The 27,334-nt window shown below is 37.7% G+C and overlaps 1 protein-coding gene across 2 annotated transcripts in view; it reads right to left on the bottom strand.

Moving 5' to 3' along the window:
* The window catches only part of CHRM3 (cholinergic receptor muscarinic 3), a 475,313-nt gene that overhangs the window by 291,239 nt on the left and 156,740 nt on the right, over nt 1-27,334 (bottom strand). For both annotated transcript variants that reach the window (XM_030556971.1, XM_030556973.1), the window contains exon 3: nt 14,464-14,578. The gene's annotated coding sequence lies outside the window, so the exon portion shown is untranslated. The remainder of the gene's footprint in view (nt 1-14,463; nt 14,579-27,334) is intronic.

Below are 27,334 nucleotides of genomic sequence, written 5' to 3'. Positions count from 1 at the left end.
ATTAGTTTCTGGGTAGGGGCTCAAGCCAGTGTTAGTTAAACCTAACGAAAGCCCTAGAAAATTAAACTCAGTCTTTTTTGCTGCCAATACAAAGGATTAAACGAAACAAAAAACAGTTGTAAGAGAAATGAAAGTGAAAAGGGGGAAGATGTAAGGGCATTAATATGGACCATGGAGAGCAGTTATTTCTGCCACCTCAATTGGTGTGTGTGTGTACTCACACACCAAACAGCAGATGTTCCCTCCATCCTTCCCTAATTCTACAGGTCACCATTTACGACATCCTGCCACAATCTCATTCTTGGTCCTTCTGTGCATTGCTACAGTTATTGGCAAGTGCCAGCATAAGTTACTGCAATATAGGTCATCTACAAATGTCTGACCAAAAGCCTTTGGAAAGATTCAGTTTGTGAGAGAAAACCTACATAGCTGTGTCAGCTTTTGTACATTTCTCGAGACAGAGCTGCTACTGGCAAGGTATACGTTTTCAGTTTGGTGACGGCGGTGTGTGTGTGGGGTTAATCTGGGCTACCACAATCTTCTTCAATAGTAGCATGTGTGTTCTGCAGACCCCAAGTCTACACAATTGCTCTGCCCTGCTATCCGTAGTTTGTAACACAAACATTGCTAAGCCATAGACTTACTTTGATATTAACTGTGGTCACTTTTTCTCCTCTCAAATACAATTCATGCTTTGCTTTCTCTGAGGTGCTTTGTTGCATTATGCTCTTTCATAGTATAACAGTGGTGATCATTCAGCAGCCACACCTGTTGCCCCTAAATGAAGCTTAAGCCAGCTAAAATAGTGACTGGTGGAAGGAGTATTGGCAGGGAAAACTATAGTAGCAATAGATGATCATTTCAAGTCCAGGAAAAAGTCCGTTCAATTGGGGAAACAAAAATCCAGTGATTTTGATTGACAAGCAAAAAGAAACAGATACTGTAGTGGTGAAGAAAGCCTGTGTAAAACAGTACATATGCAGAATTACTGGACCATCACAGCTTCTTATACCACTAGCCTCCCCTCCCCCCCCAAAAAAATTAAATAATTTAATGTATTTCTTTATAGGTGCATAAACTCAAGGGTGAAATCCTAAACCCACTGAAGTTAATGACAAACTCCCATCTCAATAGAGCCAAGATTTCACCCAAGTACTTAACATATCTAAAATATCTGAGACTAAAACAGGCTTAAATAGAATTCACAGAACTATTGTTCTCACTTGAAAAATATCTGAGATGACCGTGTAACACTTTCAGTGTTGCAAGGACAATTCTGAAATCACTAGTACACAGAGGCTATAAAGGAGCCATAGAGGGCCAGGGAATATGTCCTCTTAAACAGGAGCAGAAAAGTATGGTCCTAAACAGCATGGGGAACAGTGGACCAAGAGGTTGAAGGGGTCCATGTATATAGCACTCAGTGCTATGGGGATTCCACACGGTAGTGCAGCCTGGAGGCAGCTGTGGAAAGACTGTTGGAAGTTAATGCAGAGTCTAGGGTGCTCTATCTTATACTGGGAGTGGTTTTGTAAGGATAAGGCCTTTCCTTGTAGCAATATTGTAAGGCCTAAAAGCCTTTGAATGCAGCCACATTAGGGAAACATCAGCCATGAACTGAGAAGCAAGAAGTCACATCCTCATATTCCATCTACATTACATTAAAACAATGTAATATCAGCCGTTAAGAGGAAGATCCTGTCCCAATAGCACCCACCATCACCAGATAAAGAACCAGATCTTAAGATGGTTAAAGAAAACAGACTGATAACATTCTGTCTGGCAAGAAACCATTTAACAATAGTTGAAGTTGTGAAATCCTCGTTTCTTTATAGTTTTGTCTTTGTTGTTCTCCATTTCTCTATTGTTTGTCTGTATGATCTCTGTCTGGTTCTTTGATTGTTTCTGTCAGTTACATAATTAATTTTGCTAGATGTACATTAATTAAGGTGGTAGGGTATGATTGCTTAGAGAATTTTGTTACAATATGTTAAGACTGCTTAGTAAACTTTTAGTAAAATGATTGGTATAGGTATAGCTAAGCATGTTTCAATTTTCATTATATAAACTGGGGTCCAAAAGGAAGTTCTGTGGGAACCAACTCCAGGACACATCTCCAAAGCTCAGAGCTGCCAGACCTCAATACTCTGCCAATGATACCATGCAGAAACTGGAGTCCCCCAGATGGACCTGATCCTGACTGATCATCAAGAAAAGTTCACCTGTCTTATTGGGAGTGGTGAGCACTGTATGTGTAGTGTGTACATTCTGTCTTTGGTGATTGTTAATAAAAAGAGGTTAAGTAGGATATTACTATATAAGACTTTCACTAGTAAAAGACCCCGCAAGGAAGGGTGAGGGTGGGTGCCTAACTTAACAGGGTTATGCCTGAGCCCTAGGAATGGGGTAAGAGTGGGTGCCCCTAGCGTGTGCGAGTAACAGACTTTTGTGCAGGTTACAGTTTGGACCACTGCAGCAGCCTTGAATCCAGGCAGCAGAAAGTTGATTTAAAGTCACCTTTGTCCCCATTCCCTTGCAGCTGCATCTTCCATACTGTCAGGAGAGACAGCACAGAATCTGCCCTATGAGTTTCCAGACACCACATTGCATAGAGTCATGCTATACAACATTCTTTCAAGGCATCATTTGTCTTCTGCTCAAGTTCTTCATATTTATGCAGTTTTACAAGGGTTGCTAGTCTTGCATGCACTCAGAGAGACAGAGAAAGTTCATCACTAACACACAGACAAGCTCCCAGGGACCAGATAACATGTTTATCACCACTCATTGTCTTTATCCATTATCTGTACACAATGAAAATTGCACAGCTGTACCTGAAACCCTTTGGTAAATTACATATGACTTCTAAATGGCAAGAAGAAAGTCTTTCATAGATGAGAATGTGGTTTTCTTCTTTAGAAGGTCTGAGAATAGAATTAATTGTCAATAAAATGGTGCAAACATTTTTAAAATAGTGTAAATGGTTAAACAAACAATACATTTTGCATGATCTCATTTTCTGTAGAAGTGGCTTCCTGGAAAATGAATAGCAGGCACAGAATCTGGTTTTAATTGCCTGAAAACTTGTTGGTCAGTTTAGACATTCTACTAACACTGTGATTATCCTATTTACCTTAAAAGGCATACTGCCCAAAAGAAAAATGGATGTGGCTTCAAGAATAATTCTTTGCTTATGTTAGAGCACCTTAAGCTGTACTGGAATATTGTTACATACCAGCTGTAACATATTCCAATTTTACTAAGTCAAGTTACATTGGTTATGACCATGTACTAGTGATGTAACAAGATGATCAAATCCTCATATTAGAGACCTAAGAGAACATATAGCTTGGAATGCACACCAATACCTATGCAAGTCCCAGGGCCAAACTGAATGATGGCACACGTGGTAATATATGCACCACATGATGTGTAACTTGATCACACATTGCTACTCATCTGGGTAAACTGATTACAAAATGGGCAAAAATAGGATTATACTAACCGAGTATTCAGTAGGTTTGTAATTTACACATTGAAGGGGATGGCAGAGATGTGTGGCAGGAAAAGCAACTTATAGGCAGTTGTCAGACACAGCAATATCTTCTCCTCCTATTTTATGCTCCTACCCCCTCAACCAAATTCTGACCTGAAGTAAGATTGCTGATTGTATGATTGTATGTTATTCTTAGTTTGCACACCCACTGAATGCCACATCAGTGGAAGTCACAGTATTTGTCCCCTTACATCCATTTTCTCACAACTTACCTCCTGCTCCTCCGTGAAGAGATAAGTTACTCCCAAATGGGGTAGGTGGGAGGAAGCATGATCCAGTAGAAACCCTGTGGCTTCCAAACCACGGTTTGCATTTTACTTTCTCCCTGCCATGCGTTGTTGTAGTGGACCATTATCTAGCCACTAATTTATTCATTGACATTCCAACTGGTTAACACCTATGATATCAGAGTTATCTCTTAGGGTGAGCCAAATTTGTCTGCAAGAGAGATTCATCATTCAGATCCTTCTCATTATTTATTTTATTATTCATTTATTTTGATTTACATGCTCATTCCATAAAAAGGAACATCTCTCCTTGTCTCAAGGAGCCTGTAGAGAATTAAAATTTATATATATATATATATATATATATATATATGGTTTATATATATATATATATATATATATAAACCAATTCCTCCAGTAATTCGCTATGCCCAGTAAATATATTATCATCATCATCCAACCACTGAAAACAAGTTGGAGATCTTTACAATCTCTCATCAAAGTCCTCCCATTCCCTCACAGTTACAGAAAACAAGGGTGCCTTGTAACATCCTGAATATCAATAAACTAGTACTGTATCGCACTGGGGACGGGTGGAGCATATTTGAAAGCATGTGAGGAGCCCAGCTCAGTTATCTCCATAGTTCTGATCACTACTGTCTCGCTGTTACCCTGCGCTCACCTCATCTGTTGTATCCTCTTGTTGTCTCTTCCATTATACTTCAACTGTAAACTCTACAGGGCTGGTGCAGTGCATTATGTGCTTGTACAGCGCACAGCATAGTCAGGCCTGACCTATAATAATAATCTTAATAACTGCTCATTTGTGACAGTATGACCTGAGACATGATTTAGCACCTTGAAGACAGGGCTAACTGCTACAGTGGGTGTGTGTTACGGTTCGTAACGTGTGTGGTCTGATCTAGTGGTAGGAGCCCAGAATAGCTCTGGGTTGTGGTCAGGAGTCATACCAAGGGTTATAGCCAGAGTGGGAATCAGAGGTTATGTCAAGGGTCAACCCTGAGTCAGTAATTGGAGTTAGGGCAAGGAAGCAGGATCAAGGTGAGGTAACAGGTACAAGGAGCAGGAACCAGGCAAGGAGGCAGGAACTTTGTCTCAGGGACCTGGTTAGCAGCAGGCCTAGCACCTAGTTGCTCAGGTAAGAGACATGGCAAAAACAGGAAGCTTCACATTAGTATGTGTCCAGTCAGCAACCTGCTGATAGTCATCTGATCCTGCTAAGTAAATGTATGCAGCCTTTATTTGCGGGTTATCAGCTTCAGTTTCCTCATCTGGCCTTGTAGCCCAATGGCATAGCATGTAAGACTCTCACTCAGCAAGCCTGCAGGTTTAGGTTGAAGACCTTTAGTGCCTGATTGGGTTGGTGTACAGATACACATTTTGCAATGCCTAGGTAGAGGACTTCCATGGCCCTAGATGCTTAACTTACTGCATTTTCCAATACATTTTCTGCGTGGCACATTAATTTGTAGCTCACTGTAACAGTTACACCATGTCCAAGATACCTGATCATGGGTGAGGTATTAGTTAGAGGCATTATTTAGAAGAGAACCACCATCAGTATAAAAAGGTCTTTCATGGTTTGCTTCATTATTTGTAGAGCACAAGCTTTCCCTCTGGGAAGAAAAACCATGGATTTTAAATTAATCTCTCTGAAAATAAACTTGGGTTCAATTAATGGATGAGAGGGAAAGATTCACAAAATCCAAACACAATTTATGGTACCAAAAACATTTCAAAAATATTTTTGTGAAGCTTTCAAAATCTCCATTTCCAATGGCTTTCGTTATCTATTTCTAAAAGACAAGTCTGTGCAAATTAACACAACCCTGCGGCTATCCATGGAAAATGTTTGTGGATCAGATGCAAATACACATTTGATATTTGGGAAGGGCTCTACAAATTAAAGTCAGCCAGGAATAGTGGAGCTGTAGCACCTCAGTGAAGTACAGTCCTTCCTCAAGCACCCTAATTTACAAGCAGTTTACATAAGTCTACAGCCCACTTTCTTTTGTGCCGCTGGCCCATTATGTGGTTTTCCAGTAACATTCATTGACACATTTTTGAAGCCTTTCACCCATTATTTCAAGAAACTCAAATCCTTAAGGAGGGATACAAATATTTCCTTACAAAAATAAAAGTGAGGCATTTTATCAATTTTGAGAAGTCTCCAATTATCCCAATAGCTAAGTCAAGCCTGAGCTCAGAGATGTTTTGAATGTATTGAATTTTATGTTTTATATTACTTAAAGCACCCTCAACAAAAGTATAACCAGATGGAGTGTTTTTTCTCATGAGTGCCAACACTTTGCTTTTTCTTACATTACTTCTTTTGATTTATTTCAAAATGAATCTAAGAAGAAAAACCCCAATAAAACAGCTTTGTTTCTAATCTTTGAATGGTAAGTAGTTTATCAGTAATTTGGCAATTTATAAGCATGTTTTCAACTCAAGGTAATAGGGCTTTGAAAGTGAACTTAAAACTAAACATTACAAACACACACACGCTCTGGGTATCCAACAAAATGTTGGTGTTCACAGTGAACCAAAATAGGGACAGTCAGTCACGAAATAAAGGCTTCTTCCCGCTAAAAAAATATGGGGGTGAGGGGGAAGAAATCTTGCTTAGCTTTGTTAGGAACCTCTTATCAACGATTTCAATCTAAATGAACACATTTTCTGTATCTAGACACCTTTATTGAAAGCAATAAAAATAACCATAACTTATCTATAATCCTGAATATTTACTCAGCTTTCATTCATACCCTATTTATAAGCAATAAATGATTATTCAACTGTGCATGCGTGCTTTCATGGTGTGAATTATAATTATGAATCTCATTCCTCCCCTTCCAATATATTTGTTAGTCCTTTTAACATTATATATGTTGTTTCCCTTAGCTGAGAGATGTAAATTGCTTTTCAGAATCCTTCTCTTTTTATCCAACACTGCTCCCTCCAACCCCATTGCTACTCAAGCTAGAAGCATAATCGAAGTAAGAGAATTAAATACTGTATATGTATCTGATCAACGGGAAAGTCATGAAATAATGATTTTTTTTTGCATTTTTCCTGAACTCAATGTGGGGAGGGCGGGGGGGGCTATTTTGGAAAGCCCTCTTGTGAATTGGTCTCGAAATGTGTCTTTTTAATTCCAGGACTTCTTACTAAAATTGTTCCCTGCTATAAAGTAGGTAATTTGGAACACTCACAGGGACAATTGCTTGGTCATACCAAAAATAATATACCTGTACTTCATATTTTATTGAAATCATGATGATCAACCACACCATTGCAAAATGTATTTGCTGATACTCTTTACAAACTCGTTCTCATGCTAAAGAATTCCCATCTTTCTCACCCTCAGAAGGACTTCAGGGATCTTCGGACCCTTTTAAATTTTGGTTAAATTTAGGTTTGGCTTTTTCTGATTTATTTCAAAAGTTCATTGCACACAGATACATTTTATTTTTTTTATTTACTTTGATTACGGATGAGTTGTGTTTCTCCTCCCCCATTCATTCCCAGTTAGAGCGGTATATTTTTGAAGCTATTCACTTTTAGATTATTTATTTTATATAAATGTAAATAACAATAAAGATGTCTATACAAGTGTCTAGGTGGTCTAACACATTATTAATATTGTAATATAACCCCAACAGCATTAAAACTATCATTTAGTTAAGAACTCTGCCACCAGTCACCTACAAAGAAGCTCCTGTCCAGCCCTTCATCATTTTTGGAAAGCATACCACAAGCTCTGTCAGAGCAGAGGGTCACCAAATCTAGGCTATTTCGGAGAAAAAAAGGATTAGGAACATCAGGATGCTCCATCAGACTTCTGTGGACTTTAAATGGCCACTGACCAGACCTTGTAAATGCTATCAAAGGATAGAGTTTTGAAGAGATTAAAGGACTGATTTTCAGAAGATACTAGTGATTATAGGTGCCTCCATTTTTTTTTAGTCCTCAACTTGAGACACCTTCCAGGAACCTGATTGTCAGTGGGTGGAAGCTCAACACATTGTCTTTATTTATAGTGAATGTGAGGGAGAAAAAAATTTCAAAAAAACTTTCAACCTGCAAGAGAAGAAAAATAAAGATGCATACTATTGAAGACAAAAAGGACAGCATATATGATGAACTTCTGTTAATTATTATGTCATGTAAGCTCAGCTAAAACAACAAGAAAACAATGGTTTAAAATGCTGATTATGAGCACTGACAAGGAACCAGATAAGAAAATATTCTGCCAGACTGCTGTGTGGGTCCACATAGAATCTACCAATCTCAATTATAATATTACAATACAAGATAGGAATCGGGTTTCACAAAACAGTGGAGTCAAGCTAAAATTACTTGATGATTCTTCTATGAAACCCTTAGGTCAACCCTCACTAAACTGTGCATATATCACCGACTGAGAGCAGATGAAATCATTTCTACTTTTATTTCTGAATACCATACAAGAATGTGAAATGATTTTCCCCAATTGCTAGCTCCACCTACTGGCACTGCCTCACAAGCTTTAAAGTAGTTTTCTTCACATTCTGTGACCTGAACAATGCAGTGTCAGTCTTTAGATCATCCTATTTCCCCATATTTACTATTTTTACATGCTCATATTATTTTGCCTTAAGTACTGTCTATGCATTCTGATAAAAAACAAGAGCTCATTTCTCTGCTCCTGTTCTGGTACCACTTAAGCAGTACAAAATGGCTGGAATCTGGATGAATCTGGCCAGTTAAAAAATGTCCCGGAGAGAAACTCTCAGCTGGTGTATCCTATGCCAACTGCCTCCTGCCCTCTAGCCAGAAAGTTGTAATATGAAGTGGTGGGAGAGACAAGAAATAGGGGTATTCCTCTGATTCACCAATTCAAGGTTGACATATGGCTCTTAAAGCTAGCTGTCATAAGTTACAGCAGCCTAAAAGTCCTTCACCTCCCCCAAAGCCAAGCAGACTAGTGTAGGAGAGAACATAGCATTAAGTATGAAACTGAAGTTTAGTCTCTAACTTTTGTACAGACAGGCGACCGTGCAAACTTTTTATATAGCTGCCAATATGCCTCAGTCATAGACTTGCACAAAATCCATGTCATATCAAATCCTCATTCTTCTCTATGACAGGACTACAAATTGTATCAAGTTATGGAGTTGTTTTAAAATGTGAATCAATACCTAGGAAAGACAGGGACAAAAACAGCAACACTTTTTCACCTGTGACTTACCTGACTTACCATGGGATTTGAACAAAGCTTTCCAGAGCTGAAAAGGTAGTGCTTTCTTTCACATTCACTATAGCAATTACCTTCCGTGATCCTATGTTTATATTTTCCTACACTCCAAGATGCTAGAAAACAGATGCCTCACATGTAGTCTAGAAGAGATCTAGGACAGCTTTAAAATTTACTTGTTCTTGTTTGTTCGTTTTGTTTTTATTTTACAATGGCTCAGATTAGGTGTCCTGTATCTCAGCTTTCCACTGGGAATTTTACCTCCATTGCGGCAGCAATGACTTGCTTAATTCTACATTCTGTGGGGTTTTTCAGAGTAATGGGGTCTGGGTTTCAGCAGAGGATATTTGTAGTTCTGTGCATCCTGACTGTCGGAGTTAATGGTTTCCTAACCTGTTTTTCATTTGCTTGCTGGCATAAAGCATCAAGAACTTAAGTAAGAGGGTTGACGCATAGTCAATCTGTGGAACTCTTTGCCACAGGTTGTGAAGGTCAAAGTATAACATGGCTCAAAAAAGAGTTAGGTAAGTTCCTGGAGGATAGGTCCATTAATGAATATTAGCCAGCATGGGCAGGGATGCAACCCCATGTTCTGAGTGTTTAGCAGAAGCTGTGAATGGACGACAGGGGATGGATCACTTGATGATGACCTGTTCTGGTCGTTCCCTCTGAAGCACCTGGCACTGGCCACTGTTGGAAGACAGGATACTGGGCTAGATAGACCATTGGTCTTACAAGATATGTCCATTTTAATATTCTTATCCAATGCCCATTAAAATCAATCAAAAGACTCCTACTGACTGATGTGGGCTTTGGATCCAGATCCACATTTGTAGGTTGCACTGCAGTTCTATAGACAACGGTAAACAGTGTGAGTTACTCACTGCATTTTTGAGCTTGCAGGAAATGTTGCACTAACACACCAGCAAAATTATGAAGCGTTTGAAGAGTTTTATTAGGCTAACTGCTGTGTGCACCAGTGCCAGTACTATAGTATAACAGTGTAAATATCTTCTAGCCATCTAGGGGATCTTCTTATACCATTAACACTTAGCAATTCTGAATGAGAAAATTAAGTTCAAGAATTTTTTTGTGCATACTTTCCTGTAATTCACAAATAGCCTTTTTTCCAGTAAAGCTTTGCAAGCCATTAATCTGCAACAAGAAACAATACATTTGCCTAATTTTCCAATAATGGAGAGAGAGGAAAATCTATAAGATTAATTAAATTTGTTCTAGCATTACATTTATCTCCTGAAAACTGTCTTCAGATTTTGTCTGGCTATAGGGTGGCTGGTTTACACCCTTAAGCTTTTACCATAGTAGTCCTGATCTCATATCTTAAAACACAAGTGAATATTAGTTTTGGGATGAAGATTCTCCGTCCCCATTTTTACACATTACAAAATGCCTCCCTGCTTGAGAAGGTTGACTCAGGAGAGTCACAGATTTAACATAGCTAGGCATTAGACTTATTGCATCTTATAGACGTTATGCGTTTGGGGAAATTGTAGGGTTTTAATCAGTAACAGAAATTTTTTTTAAATTGATGAGATAATTTCGCTATTCTCTCAGTTTGACCTCTGTAAAAATGATCATAATAGGGTCCTCTGGTGTTCATGACTAGGAAGATGGACAGGCTTTTTTATATTTAAGGAAGTTGGCTCTTCTACCAATTATGTCACAAGACTTTCCATTTCACGATAAGTCAGTATGCAAAAAAATAGAAGCTGGAAATATGAGATATACTTGCTGATAAGGAAAAAAGGAAAGAATGAGGTCAACCGTCTAGAGCGCTCTGCTAATGCTACAAATAAAAAGCCTGGTCAGGAAAAAATACAGAAAATCAATGAATGCCCAAGGGACTGCATCACAGAATCAACAGGTGTCAGATAACCCATCAAACAATATCGTTTTGCTTAATAATTTGCCAGAGGAGACAAATGAGGTGATGCTGTCTATGCTGATTAACCAGTCCCCTGGTTTGATCATAGTACATTCAGTACCTGGGAGACAACACTTCATTTGTGGTGTTTGAAAAAGAGAAAAAAGCAGGTGCTGATGAAGAACAGGCAGAGAGAAGATATTCTCCAAGGATTGATGAACATATTAACTCATGCATGAAAGTGACACACACCCAAAAATAACAGCAGTAGTAGTTCCCCAAAAAGGGATTCTGAGGGTTTATTTATTTATTTTAATGTGACTTTTTTTCTGGAAAATTTTGAAGTGGTTTATTCTTCTAGAGTGATGAAAACTTTATGTATAATTAAGGATTATTTATCTGAGACAACTACAAAATTTCTGCCAGTATACTGGATGTAAAGCTCTGTGCAGAAATCCCAACTTGGTAAAAGAGTTTTTCTGATTTAAAAAAGAAGGAAAGAAAAACTAGGTCATCAACAATTTTTACCAAGATTTGGTAAAAAAAAAAAAAATCCCCACTGACAACTACAATAAGAAATATAATCTAGTGAAATATGACTTTATATTTGATTTAAATAAATTAAAATGAACTATAATTAATTAAAATTGGGTTTTAGGCTAGTTAGTTGTCTAATGAATTATATAATTCCTACCACTTTATAATGAAATGGGCCAGAAAAAAATTAAAACTAATCTATAGGAACAAAATACTCAAAACTATGTTCTTTCTTTAAGAATAAGTTTCTAATTAAATACACTGATAAATTGAAGTCCTCCATGATCAAGGCTGACAAGATTCGCTTTTATAGTTTCCATGAAGTTACCAGAAGCTTTGTTGTATACAGACCGTCTCCTGGACCTGTATTGCACCCACAATCTTGTGTGTATATAGACAGCATAAGTAAAGTATGTAGATATACATAAGAATTAAGAATATACATAATATTTTAGCATAATACATATGCAGTCTATATGCTACTTTGGAAAACTATGCAAAATACTGAATACACTATAAAACTGGCACTGTTCACATATCTGATAATTTTACAACAAAAATGTTATATTTTACTATAGCAAAGAACACACTTCTAGCAAAAGAATTTCACAGGTAAAAATCTAGATCTATTTGTATTCAACACTGGAAAGGAACAGAGTGCTACCACACCTCAGAATTGGCAAGCATAAATGAGGATATTGAAAACTCCATTGCCAGTTACAATTCATTACTGCACATCAGTGCAACTTGAGTACAAATTTGATTAATGCCTTTACTTTTTGGGGTTTTTTTCCTTTGCTGGATATAAGCATTTCTAAGATTGTTAGTCTTTTTCCTTTGTTAATATTTTTGGCTACATTTTGTATAGCCAGGATCCTGAAATCTAGATAGCAACAGGGAAGAAATAGTATTTTTCACAGAGGAATTAATCTATTTTCTAATTTGAGCCCATGTGGGATATTGCACAGACTTAGCATTATAAAAGCATTAGTAAGCAAATCTTAACAGTGATCATCTATTCTTGTGACAAACTAAGCATTTCTTATAACTAGACTACCATCTTTCGGTACAGAGAGCCCTTATTTGGTTACCTAAGAAGGGGAACCTCTTAGACCTAAGCTGGAGTTTGGGTATGAGACTGACTTACTTTTTTGGTGAGTTAGATGTATGTCTGTTGAACTTTTTGATATCTGTTTTTGGTTTGTCAACATTTAACTTCAAGCTGAGTCAAATGAACAACTAGTATTTTGCATCTCATTACTGCATATCTGAACACTGTGTAAACCAGAAATAATGGCTCAGTTATACTACATGGAGCCTTGGTTTTGGATTTTTTTTTTAAATATTATTGTGCATCCAGTACGTAATGTGGCTTCTGAATACTGCAAGCAGATTAGTTGTGGACATAAAAAGAACAAAGATGGTACAAAATATAAAGAGAAACTTCCTCAACCCCTCAAATATTTTCTCCCATTTAAATATTTATGTTTTAGCTTTTATTTTTAAAATCTATTTTCTAAACTTTGTTCTTTAAACAGTCTGATACCTCTGATCCAACACATCATAAACACTGCATCTCTTTGGATCTTATTCTCACTTACCTTATGTCATGGTATCTTTCCCCAATCTGAACCTTAGAGTCCAAAAGTAGGGGTACCAGCATGAATTCTCCTAAGCTTAATTACCATCTTAGATCTGATAAGCTGCCACCAATCAGGACCTGAAGTGCTTGATAAACTCTGGTCCTCCCAAAACCTTCCCTGGGGACCCCCAAGATCCAGACCCCTTGGATCTTAACACAAGGAAAGTAAACCACTTCCCTCACCGTTGCCTCTCCCAGACTTCCCCTCCCTGGGTTACCCTGGAAGATTACTGTGATTCAAACTCCTTGAATCTTAAAACAAGGAGGAATGTCCCTTCCCCCCTCCCCTTTCTCCCTCACCCAGAGGAAATACAGATTCAAGCTCCGTGAATCTAAAACAAAGGGATTCCACCCCTCTCCCCTCCCTTCTCTTTCTTCCCTGTGACGTACAGTCTCAATTCCCTTGAGCCTCAAGAAGGGGAAAAAATCAAACAGGTCTTAAAAAGCAAAACTTTTAATAAAAAGAAAGAAAAAAAGTAAAAGTTTCTCTGTAATTTAGATGGTAAAAGTTACAGGGTCTGTCAGCTTATAGAAACTGGAGAAAGAAGCCTCCTCCAGCAGAAATACAATTTTAAATACTTCCAGCCAAATACACATTAGAACTCTACCAGCCTGATACACATTTGCAAATAAAGAAAACCAATTAAAAATAGACTAAACCGCCTTTCTACTTGCACTTACTACTTGAATAGAAAATTAGAGCCTGTAGTACGTCCGGTCACTCTTAGATCCCAGAGAGAACACAGCAAAAACCAAAAACACAAACAAAGGCTTCCTTCCACCGAGATTTTAAAGTATCTTGTCTCCTGATTGGGCCTCTGGTCAGGTGTTGCTGGTCACTGTTTGTTAACCCTTTACAGGTGAAAGAGACATTAACCCTTAACTATCTGTTTATGACACCTTAAGGGCCCTTCACACTACTGTAAATGGCCTTAAACCAAAAGTAAATTGTCCTATTTTAAGGCCTCTTTATAAAACTCTGGAAATGTAAAGGGGCTTTAGTGTGAGAATCAGGCCCAAGATGCTTAATGTACAAAATGTCTGAAAATGGCTACACTCTTCTAAAGGTATATTTCAAAGGTGATTTTTTTCCAAATGTTCTCATGCTTTCACAGCTCAAGAAACATACTTGTTCTCCAAATAAGAACTTAATTCTATGAAGTCGATAAGAAGTAGAGTGACCAGATAGCAACCGTGAAAAAATGGGACAGGAGGTTGGAGGAGGGGGGATAAATAGGCACCTATATAAGAAAAAGTCCCAAAAAAGGAGACTGTCCCTTTAAAAATGGGACATCTGCTCACTCTTAAAAGAAGCATCTAATAGATGTATGGTAATCAACAACAACAACAAAAACTTACCAATGACAAGGAAGAAGTCTGATATGGTATGTCATGTTGCAGATGACTGTAACTCATCGAACCTGCAGCCCATTATACCTCTCATTGCTGTAAGATTTGCCATAACCACCAAAATCTTCAAAAACAAAAAACAACAAACATTCAGATACTGAGACAACAGGAAATACAAGTTTCTTATTAAATGTATTACATTAAATCTCGCAGTTGCTTAAAAACACCTTTCAAAACAGTTAATATAACCTATTCGATTATTACCATCGTCTGGCAGGAAATTATCTTACAAATAGTGTTATGCTTAAATACTTCATTTACAGTTCTTCTTTCAGATGTTGTTCAGGGTTCAAATCCCTTTACTGTTATTTGTTTTTAAATAATTGGTTCATAAATCAGTGTTCTTCCCAAGACATATTTCAGTTTAGACTAATTTATCCTGATCTCTTTCTGTTCTTTTCCTCAGGAATGTAAACAGCAGAACTTACTGTTAAGGCTCAACATTCGTATATGTAAACTAAATAAAAAGTCCACAGGTTGTACGCAAGGGGAATCCTCAAGTACCTAGCAACAGAGCAGTGCAAAGTTGCTACAGCTCACCCAAGGATCCAGCTCCAAAACAACATGTAAATAATCATGAAAGTGTGCACAGAAGCAATGGTATGTGATCTCTCTGTAACAGCCCTTCCTTTAATCTCCGTACATGTGGATTAAAATATTTTGCTTCTTAAATTTTTTTGCTTCACTTTCATTTTCTTTTCACTATATTAAAGTAAATTCAACTCCCATGAAAGGTGCCAGACTGAAGATTGATCACAGACCAACAGTTGCTCACCCACATTTCTTGTACAAACAGATCCAAGGAATGCAGGATTTGGTCTATTCCAAGGCCACTTCAAAATGCCTAAACGATTTTGAGAAAAGGGATAAGAGGATTTTCCAGTTTCCATGTCCATTCCTTGGTGCCAGCTAGTACTAACCGCAATATGGACACTTTTTGCCTAGAAACTTAACTAAGGATATAGAACAAGATCATATCACAGAAACCACATAAGAATCATGAATGGTTACACACATTTATGGTCCATTAAATAAATGCCAGATGGCAAAAATACTAAAAATATTTGCCTTTACCATTTACAACCAATATACATGTTGTCTAAGAAGTAAAAGTTCATATGAAATCTGTTAAAAGTACTTTTTAGACTTGTCTTTTCTACAGTGGTATGTATTACCCATGCAGTAAGCAATACCTTCACCATAGTTTTCACTCAACATTATACATTCAAAAGCATCTTCTGGTTTACAGTAATAGAAATGGAAGTGAGTACAGTAAATAGTCATGTGAACTATGAATCAGTAGCTAACAGGAATACTCACATGATTAAGGACAAGTCACTCACAAGAATGAAGATTTGTAGGACCAAACTCTCAATCTCTACATCTGAGTACCACAGTAACCCAATTCAAGAGTATTTGTGCTTATGTTTTATATTATTTTAATTTCTCAAAGACATCCTTACAGGGTCAAAACCTCATGAGATCTGGTCTTTCCATGGTATTTGCACTGTTCAGGAGCTGAAATATCATGAGAAGACCTCACTACTCCTGAATGCATTCAGAAAACAAAATGAAATGAACCATGTAAACGTAAATACCAGTACAGAGAAGCCTTTATTAAACAACTAAAAAAAGCACTTTCATGAGGGAGAGGTTAGTTTATTGCATAATAGCCATTTACTGTTAGTAAAGCAATTAAAACAAACAATTTCATTTTTATAGAATGCTTGAAATAGAAACATTTAAAAAAATTTAATGTATCAAATATGTCACTTGTAGTCAAAACATTGTTCTGTCTGCTAGTTAACATATACAGAGGTGAAATAGCAATCTCAAATTCTATATTCTTATCACGTTTCATGTATAAAAACAAAATACTACCCAGAGCCACATGAAAGGGAGACACTTCTGCACACAAATTATAATCCAGCCATCAGATCTGCATGAGTAGATTTTATTGCCTACAGGGAGCTCCAGCAAGCTCAACAGGCTTCCACATGGGCACTGAAGTGATTCAGACAGTCTCTAAGGCAAAGGTGAAGCTGCATCTTGGGCCTATTTTGGCTTTGTTCAAAAGGTGAAACAAATTTTAGACTCTGCATATGACACCTCCAATGCAAACTGAATGAAAAATTCAAAAAGACAAATGCTGGACTGTCCACTACAAATACAAGTATAGTAGACAGAATGTGACTGAGCAACTGATTTAGTTTTATTTAATAAGAGAAAAGTTATTTCATGCTAAAATGATCATTAATGATAAAGTAGTCTACAAATGATAAAATCTATAACAACAATTTTACCTGGTATAATATGTTCCAACAAGTATCTTGCACTGACAATTAAGTAGAAACCCATGAGCATTTTGTATGCATTTCACAATCAATGAAATGACTTGTGAATAGTTAATTTCAAGCATTCAGCAGTGATACAGACAACATTGGTGAGTTCTTTGCTTGTTCTCTCTCACAGTTAACTGATAACTATTTTCCAAGCACTTTCAAGGAACATGGGTAACAAGACATATTATTCACTTAACCAGTCATTCATTCATCCAGTGCTATTCCCAGTATCTGAATGTGTATCTAAACCAAAACACATATTTGGCCACCTGATGCATCAGTTTTTATTCACCAAAATGTAACATCAAAGAAAATAAATTTATGTAATTTTGATTCCAATAGATGTGAGCCTGATTAAAACACTGGAGTTTTTAAAATTAATGTGGCATTAATCAAAGATGGTATCATTACCGACATATTTCTTTAATAATCTTGATACAGGAGGAGTAGGTGTTTAAATAAACTACGGGTACACTGCAATAAAGATACAGCAGATAAAAAGTTGCCAGCTATTGGTTGGGGAAATCCAGGAACACTGTGTGCCTATGCAAAGTGCTTAGCAACTTTTTTCTGAAAATAGTCTCCGTTAGAAGCTTTGTTTAAACTATTCAATCATTTTTTAAATCTCTGATGCTCTCTTGTTATTTATAAATAACATCTTCCATATATATATTATGTTTATATATATTAAGACAGATATTCTAAATTCAATCCCAATTTATTAAAAACACATGGAGAAATAGCATATATTGCTTCACACAGCAAGAAAGGAGAATCAATGAATGAATTCATTAATTAACTTGTCCCACTGATAATAAACAAATCTGGAACAGATTAAGGTTTTGGCCCAAGTCACTAATTTGTCATAAAAGACCACTGCAGTTTTCTTAAAAGTAGGTTATGCCAGACTTTTGTGGAAATAAAAATTCACAAGAGACTCATAGAATGCATACTCAACACAAGATTCTTTGGCTTCAAGGATTTTACACATCTTTCTAACTGATCCAATATACAAAAAAAACTGCACGGCCCCACACTGTGCAAATCTAAAAAACTCTCTGGAGGACAGAGTCTTTAAATCAACTGTAAGATTATGCTCTAACACATATATCTCACCTTGTCATCAGTGAAAGCTAGAATATAGACATACTTCATTGAAAAAGCATTCCAAGAAAACTTTGTTACAAGTTACTTAGAAATAACTTCATAATTGGGACTAAACATTGCATGTAGGTGAAGACAATAAGAAAATTGCTCATATAAATTATGACAAAGGTTGAAAATGTATGCACACCTATTGATAAAGTAAGTTGTAGATATAGTACCACAAGTACTATAAAATGTGTGTGTGTAAATATATACATATTTAATTACCAATTACAGAATATGCAAAATGAGATGGATGAGGAAAAAACTGATCACAATCTCTGATCCCAGAGACCTGTCTTTTACTCACTATGTAAACCATAATTCATACTTACAACACTATCAACAAATGTTAAATAATGGTACCATTATGAAAAATTATGCATACAAGGGTTGCAAACACACACACACACACACACACACACACACACACAGAGTAACGCAATGTTTATCACACAGTATTATCTGAGATAACACAGGTCCAATTATATCGGATACCTCTGTGCAGTAAAATGTTTTCATTTTAAACCATTGTTTGCATTTTTTTAAATATATTCTCAGTAGTAGTAGTATTTATAGAGTCATAAGTGTCACTCCCTCCTTCCTCCGCACACCTCCCCAGTTTTCAGGGAAGTGTTGGACTAAAACTCAAAATTTTCTGTGGAAGAAGGCTCCATTTTAGCTCAGTAGTTTGAGCATTGGCCTGCTCAACCCAGGGTTGTGAGTTCAATCCTTGAGGGGGCCATTTAGGGATTGGGGCAAAAATCTGTCTGGGGATTGGTCCTGCTTTGAGCAGGGGGTTGAACTAGATGACCTCCTGAGGTCCCTCCCAACTCTGATATTCTGTGATTCTATGATTTTCTGATAAGTTCTATCTATAAAGCATACACTAAACTGCAACCTGAAAACACACAGCTGGTGAGTTATGATTACTGCTTCTGAATGGCTAAGAACTTGGCAAATTCTATCATTTTGTTATCTTGTCTCCCCCTAAACTCTTAGTCTGACTTGGGTGCTTATATCAGCCATCTGGTTCACCTTGTCTTTTAAACTATGTTAACTGTTTATGCAGGGACAGTGATTTTCTACATATTTGTGCAGCACCTAGCATAATATGATCCCAGCCTGGTTGCCTTCTAGGCATGACCACAACACAAGTGTTAAAAAAAAATCCATCACCATCAGGAAATGAATGTTCTTTTATCGATTTTAAATGTAAATATACATATTTTAAAAACCATACTACAATATACAATTAACTTCAACCCTCAAGTCTATACAGTTTTAGCAATAAGATGAATTAACTAGAATGGATGATGTCTGACAATGTGTGGAAAAAGGGTCGCTGGCTGATCAAAGGGTAACTATCATTTAAGTTAGGTTTCTAACATGAAATCAACTGCTGAGAGACTGAAGAGCATAATATTGTATCACATTTTCTCCTTCCAGAAGAAAGGAATGTCAGCAGAAAATGTATAATGTGTTTTCAAAAAAACTCATTGTTCAGCTATATCTTCAACATATATTATGTACTGTATGAAGCTGAATAATCACAATAATTTAGCTAACAATGCTTTCCAAGTTATTGTTTCTTTTATCTGTTTAACTATAAAGGAAGAGCTGGCCACTGATTCCTCCTCAAATCAATATATGGCAATGTCTCTACTTTGTCATAATAATGCCTTAGTGATGGAAACGAACTGGCCTATGTGAAGTCAAAGGAGTACATTTTTAACTGGGCCAAAGCTCCACTTCGTGTAATGAGTGTGGAGGGAGAAGTGGGATAAAGGAGTCACCTCAGGCAGGCAGTAGTGGCTCTACAACCCTGCACCATCTATTCTTTGCACAAGTTAGAGCAATTGAGGACTTGCTCTAATTTATACCAGTGATACAAGAAACCTGAAGTTATCTGTCATTCCGCTCTGCCTCATCTATGATACCCTCCTACTCTCCATGCCGAGGTGCACACACATATACATATACACACACACACACACACACACACACACACACACACACACATATATACATGCACAGGTTTCTGTTGTCTAGCAAAAGTGGGCATTCATATGTTTAATGGCAGTTGCATGCATTTATATTTATTTTACTCAAAAGAATCGCTACTGTACATAACCTTTCTCCTATATTCTGTTGATTATTCTGGAATTACATTCAAGAATATCCTGTGCAGCTACTGATATTCTCTTGTTTTTTATTATAAATAAGCAACTTACCTGAAATCAATATCCCTCAAAAAGTGTGCCTTCAGCAATATTCATGTGGATTTGGAGGCGGTAGGGTCATGTGTAGAAGAAGAGAAGCAAATGGTGAAAAGCTAAAGCAGTATTTGTACTACAAAAATTAATTTTTTTAAACTCTCTTAAACTGAAAGAAGACAGACAACTAGAAAATGATGCATTTACTCTTCCAGGGCTAACCATTACTAAGGTTCAAGAACAAAGTGCAATACAAGTGTCTTGGCATGCGCCTAGAGAGCAACTAGTAAATTGTCATTGAATTGGGGTTAATTGACAATAAATGTCTAAATATCTGGGACACTGAAAATATCAGCTCTTCTGGAAAAAAGAGAGCTTAAAATATTATCTTACATTATATTGTATACTTTCTCAAGGCAGTTCCTTCTTAATGCATGTCAACTTCAGCCATGTGGACTTGGATTGAGAAATGCAGGGATGACTCAGATTCTGTTTTTAACTTTCTCACTAGGGTCACTCATTCTCCTCTTCACCACAATGTAGGGCACGCAAATTGGTGCAGCCAATGCCCACTACATACACTTACTGGGATTATGAAACTTGAAAAAGAGCTGGAATTCTCAGGAACAAGAAAAGAAGAAAAAAATAGAAGCTTCAAAATCTGTTTGAGTTATTGGATAAAATCTTATCATATAAGGTGAGGTATACTGTCAGCCTAAGGACAGGTCAAGAGAGAAAATGGGACATCAAATAACTAAAGTACATGCCAGGTGCACAAGTCTGAGATAACACTAAAATAAGTGCACATTGATCACTGCCATAGAGAAGAGTCACATGTGCTTCCCAGACAGCACATCTTGCTACGCTCACCTGTAGGGAGTGGAATGCACTCAACTTCTATGGGTATTGAGTGTCTCACTTCACTAAATGACTCTACCAGCTGATTAATGAATAGTACTGATGGACTTCCTCAGCCAGAAAGTTAGTGGAAATATTAAGGAACTTGCAGGTGGAGGTTAAAGCTAATAAACATTAGGGGTTCTGACAGCACTGTAGATGACAGCTCCGCAGAAAAGATAATAAAAAATAAGGAGAGGTAGTCAATGTGAAAAAAAATCACAGATCAGACCAACATTATTTTAGTTCATTCATGTGAATTTAAACATCCAATGACCCTTATTGTCTACATTATAAGGGATGATTTAGTGAGTAAATGAAATATAAAGTGCAACTTTACCAACATTAAATCTAGGTTGGTTATACACTAGCAATTCATGAGGCTGCCAGCTTAGAAAGATAGTTTTGGGGGAAAATTAAGAATTCAAGTCGGGGACACAAATAATAGAAAATCGCTCTGTCTCTTGGAGATAGGGAGCCAACTGGCTCATTTATAAGAATATTCTCTCCAATGGGTCAAAGAACAATGGAGATACTGGCTGCAGAATCAGCAACTTATTTCCTTTTCATTGCCAAAAGAATAGTACTGGAAGTGGCATCCTGAAAGTAGGATGGAAATCAGAGGAAATGAGGACAAAAAGGGATTGTTTACAGAATGTAAACATATTTCTCTTTCTAGGAAAACAGACAGCAAAATACCTAAACTAAAGAGCAATTTTGCTGTGAAGTTGTAAAAATTGTAAAAGATATAAATTGACTTTAAAGTTTAAATATAGGTTGAAGGTAAACAAATTTTTTGTCAATCGACAATAAATGCAAGCCTTTAAATTGCTAAAAAAATTAACCTAACAGATGTTCTCACTTATTAAAACACATCTACAAAAAACACAATACTCAAATCACATTACTGATTTTATATAAGCCATAAAACTAGAATTTTAAGAATGTATTTTTATTACATTTTAACACACATCTCATTTCAAGTTAACTCCAAGCAATGAGAAAAATCAGTGTCCCCTCCCCCACAAAACTAACATAATGCTCTGCTGACCAAGATGTTGGCAGCTAAAACTTAATGTACTGCTCTGCACTATTCTCACTTGCTATTATAGGGCCTCAGAACATCCTATTTCAGGGATTAAAAATATATAGGGAGTATCTTTTTCTACTAATATGATAAAAACAAGATAAGAAATTCTGATAGTGCAGTATGTACTGTTCTCTACCCTGCCATGTGGTAGTTTTATTAGCAGTAATTATGAGAATAAATTACATATAAAACAATTAAAGTAAGTTTAAAGATTTATCCTAAACCTATGAAAGCTATGACCTAAAAGTTAACACTTAACCCCATTAGGGCTAAATATTGAAGAAGCTTCCAAAAACAAGCAAGGGGATACTGCATATGAGATGATACAATATAAACAACATTAGAAAAGAGTCTGTCTGAAATGCACATGATTTCTGCTTTATTTTACAAAAAATGTGGCTACTTCACACATTTATTAGGAAACTTTTTCTTTAAATATAGTCATTATTACATATGCTTTTATTATAGGTTGCGCAGAGGGATATGTACATAAATTAATTTTGCCCAATACTTTCAAATATGAAACAATTTCAATTACAGCAGAACTCAAAATTACAAACACCAGAGTTACAAACTGACCAGTCAACCACACACCTCATTTAGAATCAGAAGTACATAACCAGGCAGAAGAAGAGACAACAACAACAAAAAGTATATACAGTATGATGTTAAATGTAAACTACTAAATAAAAAAATATAAACAGAAAGTAGTATTTTTCTTCTCCATAGTAAAGTTTCAAAGCTGTATTAAGTCAATGTTCAGTTGTAAACTTTTGAAAGAACCTTAATGTTTTATTCAGAATTACGAACATGTCAGAGTTATGAACAACTTCCATTCCTGCAGTGTTCGTAACTCTGAAGTTCAACTGTACTTATAACGTTGCCAAACTTTAACTCTTTGGTGAGAAGATTTTTATACCTGGAATCTGATTTTTTAGGAAAGTTTTAGCAAAAACGGTTCAGATATTTCTAGGAGTTAAATTAGGGAAAATATGTTGTTTGGCCCTCAATAATGAATTGGTTGTAAGAAAGTTATTTTTAGTTCTAATGCTGCTACACTTTGGAACAAGTACTTGAAATTTGGCAATGGAGTCTGCCTGGTGTCAGGAATGTGCCTTTTGCTTTTTCCGTGAAAAACGTCCCAAATTTGTTCAAGTTACAAAATAAAATAAAATAAAATCCCTGTTTGGACAAGCTCAGGAGAGACTTGCTAGATTTTGGAGGCTTACCTGCTTAAAGATCTCATCTGTACTGAGCATGCTTCAGCCCCACACAGCTCCTACATTTGTCGCATACAGAGTGACTGAACAGGCTCCATCTAGGGGAAACAGGTCAGCAAGGTTTTCCCTGCAATTGCTGCTCCATAGAGTAATAGAAGATTAGGGTTGGAAGTGACCTCAGGAGGTTATCTAGTCCAACCCCCCTGCTCAAAGCAGGACCAACCCCAACTAAATCATCCCAGCCAGGGCTTTGTCAAGACGGGCCTTAAAAAGCCACTAGACACCTGAACAGATAGATAGAAGACTCTCTCCTGAGCTCTCTCAGTACTTCACTTCAGGGTGCCCAGTCAGCAAGGAGGAGGAGGAGGAGGAGAAACTAATCTGAAAACACTGAAGTGTTAGGAATTGTGGGGGAGGGGTGTTTGGGGAGGAGATTGCAGGAGCCAGAGGGTGGTGAGAAGCCGAAGGGGAAAATGGATCAGCAGCCAGAAGTGGGCAGAGGGAGCAGAAGGAGACTGGTGGGCAGAGTGTGTAGGTTTCAATGGGTTGGCTGGAATGGGAGAGAGAGTCACAAGAGCATAGCCCCCATCCAGAACCTGGAATTTAAGCCCTGAATATCAGCCACTCCTCTGCTGTCAGCAAATAACTGTGAAACTCACTGGCAAACTGTGTCTTGTCTTATCCTCTAGTGCCTGATCCACATATTCAACCTACTACTGCTACTAGTTAATCTGTTAGCTCAAATGGAAGAGTTTAGAGCTAAAAATCCAAATCCTATTGATGAATCAATTTGGGGGGTCAACATAGTTGTATGTGATAGAAGTGCTGTTTGTTTTGATGTTGTTTTTTCCAGTTTGCTTTAAAAGAAAAAAAAAGAAAGAAATTAGAAATTAAATCTCCCAAAACTATATAAAAAAAGAGAATGTGAAGGTTGTGAAGTCAATCACTCAAAAGGACTGTGCAATCTTAATTCAGCCTCCCTTTCATGTATGCATTATGATGCAGCTTTTAACTACATGATCACATACTTTTTTTTTTTTAAACACAGGAACCTTGCGTCAACTAGTAAACGGGATAGTACCCTTTTCTGGTATCATTTCCCCCAGTCCTTCAATGTTCCCTTCTGCCCAGGACCTCCCAAATTCAGGTCTGGGGGAAAATGAATCCTACAGAAAAAAAAATATACCATTTGAGTTAGGTGCCATGGGATCTTTGGTCATGGGTTTCAGATTTCATGGGATGTTTTGGTTCCTTCCCTGTGCCTATCCTGTCTTACAATGTGTCTATCTGTTGGCTAGCCCTGTAGCTGCTCAACAGGGAGCAAAACTTCTATCAACTTCTGAGGTAGACTTCAATTGCATCTTCTCCAACTCCCTTGTAATGTTGTCCTAATTATGATTCAATACCTTCACTTTTAGTAGTATATAACTTTGTGATTAAATTGCCCTTCTGACTGACATATCTAAGAAGCCCTCTTGATTTCCTTTCCTTGTGTCTTTCTACAATCCAGTGCTTACATGTATATACTGGTGCAGCAGACCTGCTTGTAGGCTCACTCGCACTGCTGTCCAGAGACAGATGGAGTTTGACTGATGCTATTTGTGAGCAGCAACGAGTCAAAACTTGTGCAGAAGGGCTCAGAGACCTTATAGAAGATGGACGAGGGAAAGTTGGTAACGTCCAGGAATGCAGAGCATGCATGCACACGTGCACATGTGGATCCTTCCCTCCAATCTGATAGCTTCCCACTTATTTCAAACACATTCATCTCCTACAGGCCCAAATACTCTCTTTTCTCTCCCAGAACCTTTTATCACTTATCATTTGCATAGCACTGAACAAGCCTAGCCACTCTTCCCTTTATAGTTATGAAACAAACAGAGCTACGAACAAAAATTCTGAAATGGGGCTCCCATGCCATCCCGATCTCAACAACTGGGAAAGCTTATTGTGTAACAATGAGTATGTAGCATCACTTAATTGGTGCTTTCCTCAGACGCCTACAATACCCAGGCAAAACAGGAGGAGTTATGGATGGAGTCAGAACCTCCAAAGGTTTGGGGAAATGCAACTTTGAATATCAAAATATATGGGCCATGGGAATGGACCCAAAAATACTACATAATTGATTTCTTACTGATGAGAAAATGAAAGTGCTCTGAAATATGTCCTTTCTGAAGCAGTCTAGAAGTTTATTTTCAGTGACTTTGAAAGACAACTGAACTAAGATTCTTAGTAAAATAGTAGTCTTTGCTAAAATACTGCAGAACAGATTTCTCTCTCACTCTGAAACAGAAGTAATTCCAGTTAGAGGTTAGAATGTGCAATATGAACAGAGGCATGTGTAATGGTTTACATGGGGAGACATCTCCCAGGAAAGCACCAGAGGATGCTGTGCATCAGGAAGTGGAATCGCTCTTCGTATTGTTTGATGTGCATGGGGATTACATACTCTGTGCAGTCCATTGGAGCGGTGCAGATGCTTCCCAGCCCCAGTGCAGGTGTCTCTATTTCTAACAGTTTTTAAGCAATAGGCACCTGCCTTTCAGGATCTATTGCTCTGTAAAGTTCATTGTCTTGTAGAAGGCGGCATTGTCACTACACCGGTAGAATGTACATTTTCCACAATGATCTTAATCAAAACAAGCCCTTGCACATACAGGTAGCAAAGCACCCAGAGTTGAAAGAAATATGAGTGAATGTCCCAAGTGCAGGTGCTTTCCAGCCTCATCAGAGTATACTCTAATGGCTTGCAAGGCGACCAGGAACAAAATACAATTGTGGCCACAACCCCAAGTGTGAAAGCAACAGCAATACAAGATTAGAATACTGCATTCTGAACAAATAGATTGAGATTTTGAACCAGACAACATCACATTATTTATTGAAATTTTTACATTATTACATAATCAGTTCTGAATCTTACTCTTAGATTCATGGTGGTTGCAGTGGCATTTTAGTTTTGTATATCACAGTGAGCCTTGAGGACAAAAATTGTGTGAAAGTCAGACACTACAGCCATCCAACATCTTGGCAGATGAAGGGAAACATGACAAAGTCAGACAGTCAGTCAATGGTGCTTGACAGTAGCATGGGAAAAGAGCTCTGTCATCTGCGAAGAGCAGATCCCAAATAACGAGCTGGGTCAGATGCCTTTTGATAGTTGCCTTCATTCCCTCATGGAACACCTTAAATAGGGAGAGCACTTTTTGTGAACAGTCAATTTTCAACAGGTATAGGCCATTCCTGCTAACTCTGTCAAAGGCCTTTTGTAAGTCAATGAATGCTACATAGAGAGGTGCCTGTTGTTCACAGCACTTTTTTTGCAACAAGTGCATTGTGAAGGACATGTCAGCCATGGAGCATCTGGCTCCCCCCACTGGCTCTCAGGATAAGCTCTCTCAGCAAGGATTGAGTCTTTTAAGCAAGCACTTTGTTAGCCACGCTGAGCAGAGATATCCCTCAGTAGTTGTTGCAGTCTGCTCTGTCCCCTTTATTTTTGTATAAAGTGATTATGTTTGCATTTTTCAGACCTTGGGGTTTCTTCCCAGCAGGCACAGAGAAGCACCTGGATGTCGCTCTCAGGCTCTCTCCCCGCCCTACCTTTAGGAGCTCTGGAGATATCTGATTGTTGCCTGCTCCTTTCCCAGGCACAACCTCTTTGATAGATTTCACTACATCAGTGGCTCTCAAATTATTTATCATTGTGTGCCGCACATGTACTGTGGGCCACAGGAGCTGGGTGGCAGGAAAGCAGCAGCCTGGACCCCAATCCTGGACCCCGGACTCCCACCATGCAGGGACTGCCAGCTGCCTGCCCCAGATCCCCAAACCTGCAGGCCTGGGCAGCAGCCCCAGATTCCTGACCCTGCCATGCTGGGCAGCAGAGCAGCCCAGAGCCCACCATGC

Source organism: Gopherus evgoodei, chromosome 3 (assembly GCF_007399415.2).
Source record: "Gopherus evgoodei ecotype Sinaloan lineage chromosome 3, rGopEvg1_v1.p, whole genome shotgun sequence".
Classification (NCBI taxonomy): domain Eukaryota; kingdom Metazoa; phylum Chordata; order Testudines; family Testudinidae; genus Gopherus; species Gopherus evgoodei.
This window is presented reverse-complemented; position numbering and strand designations above follow the sequence as displayed.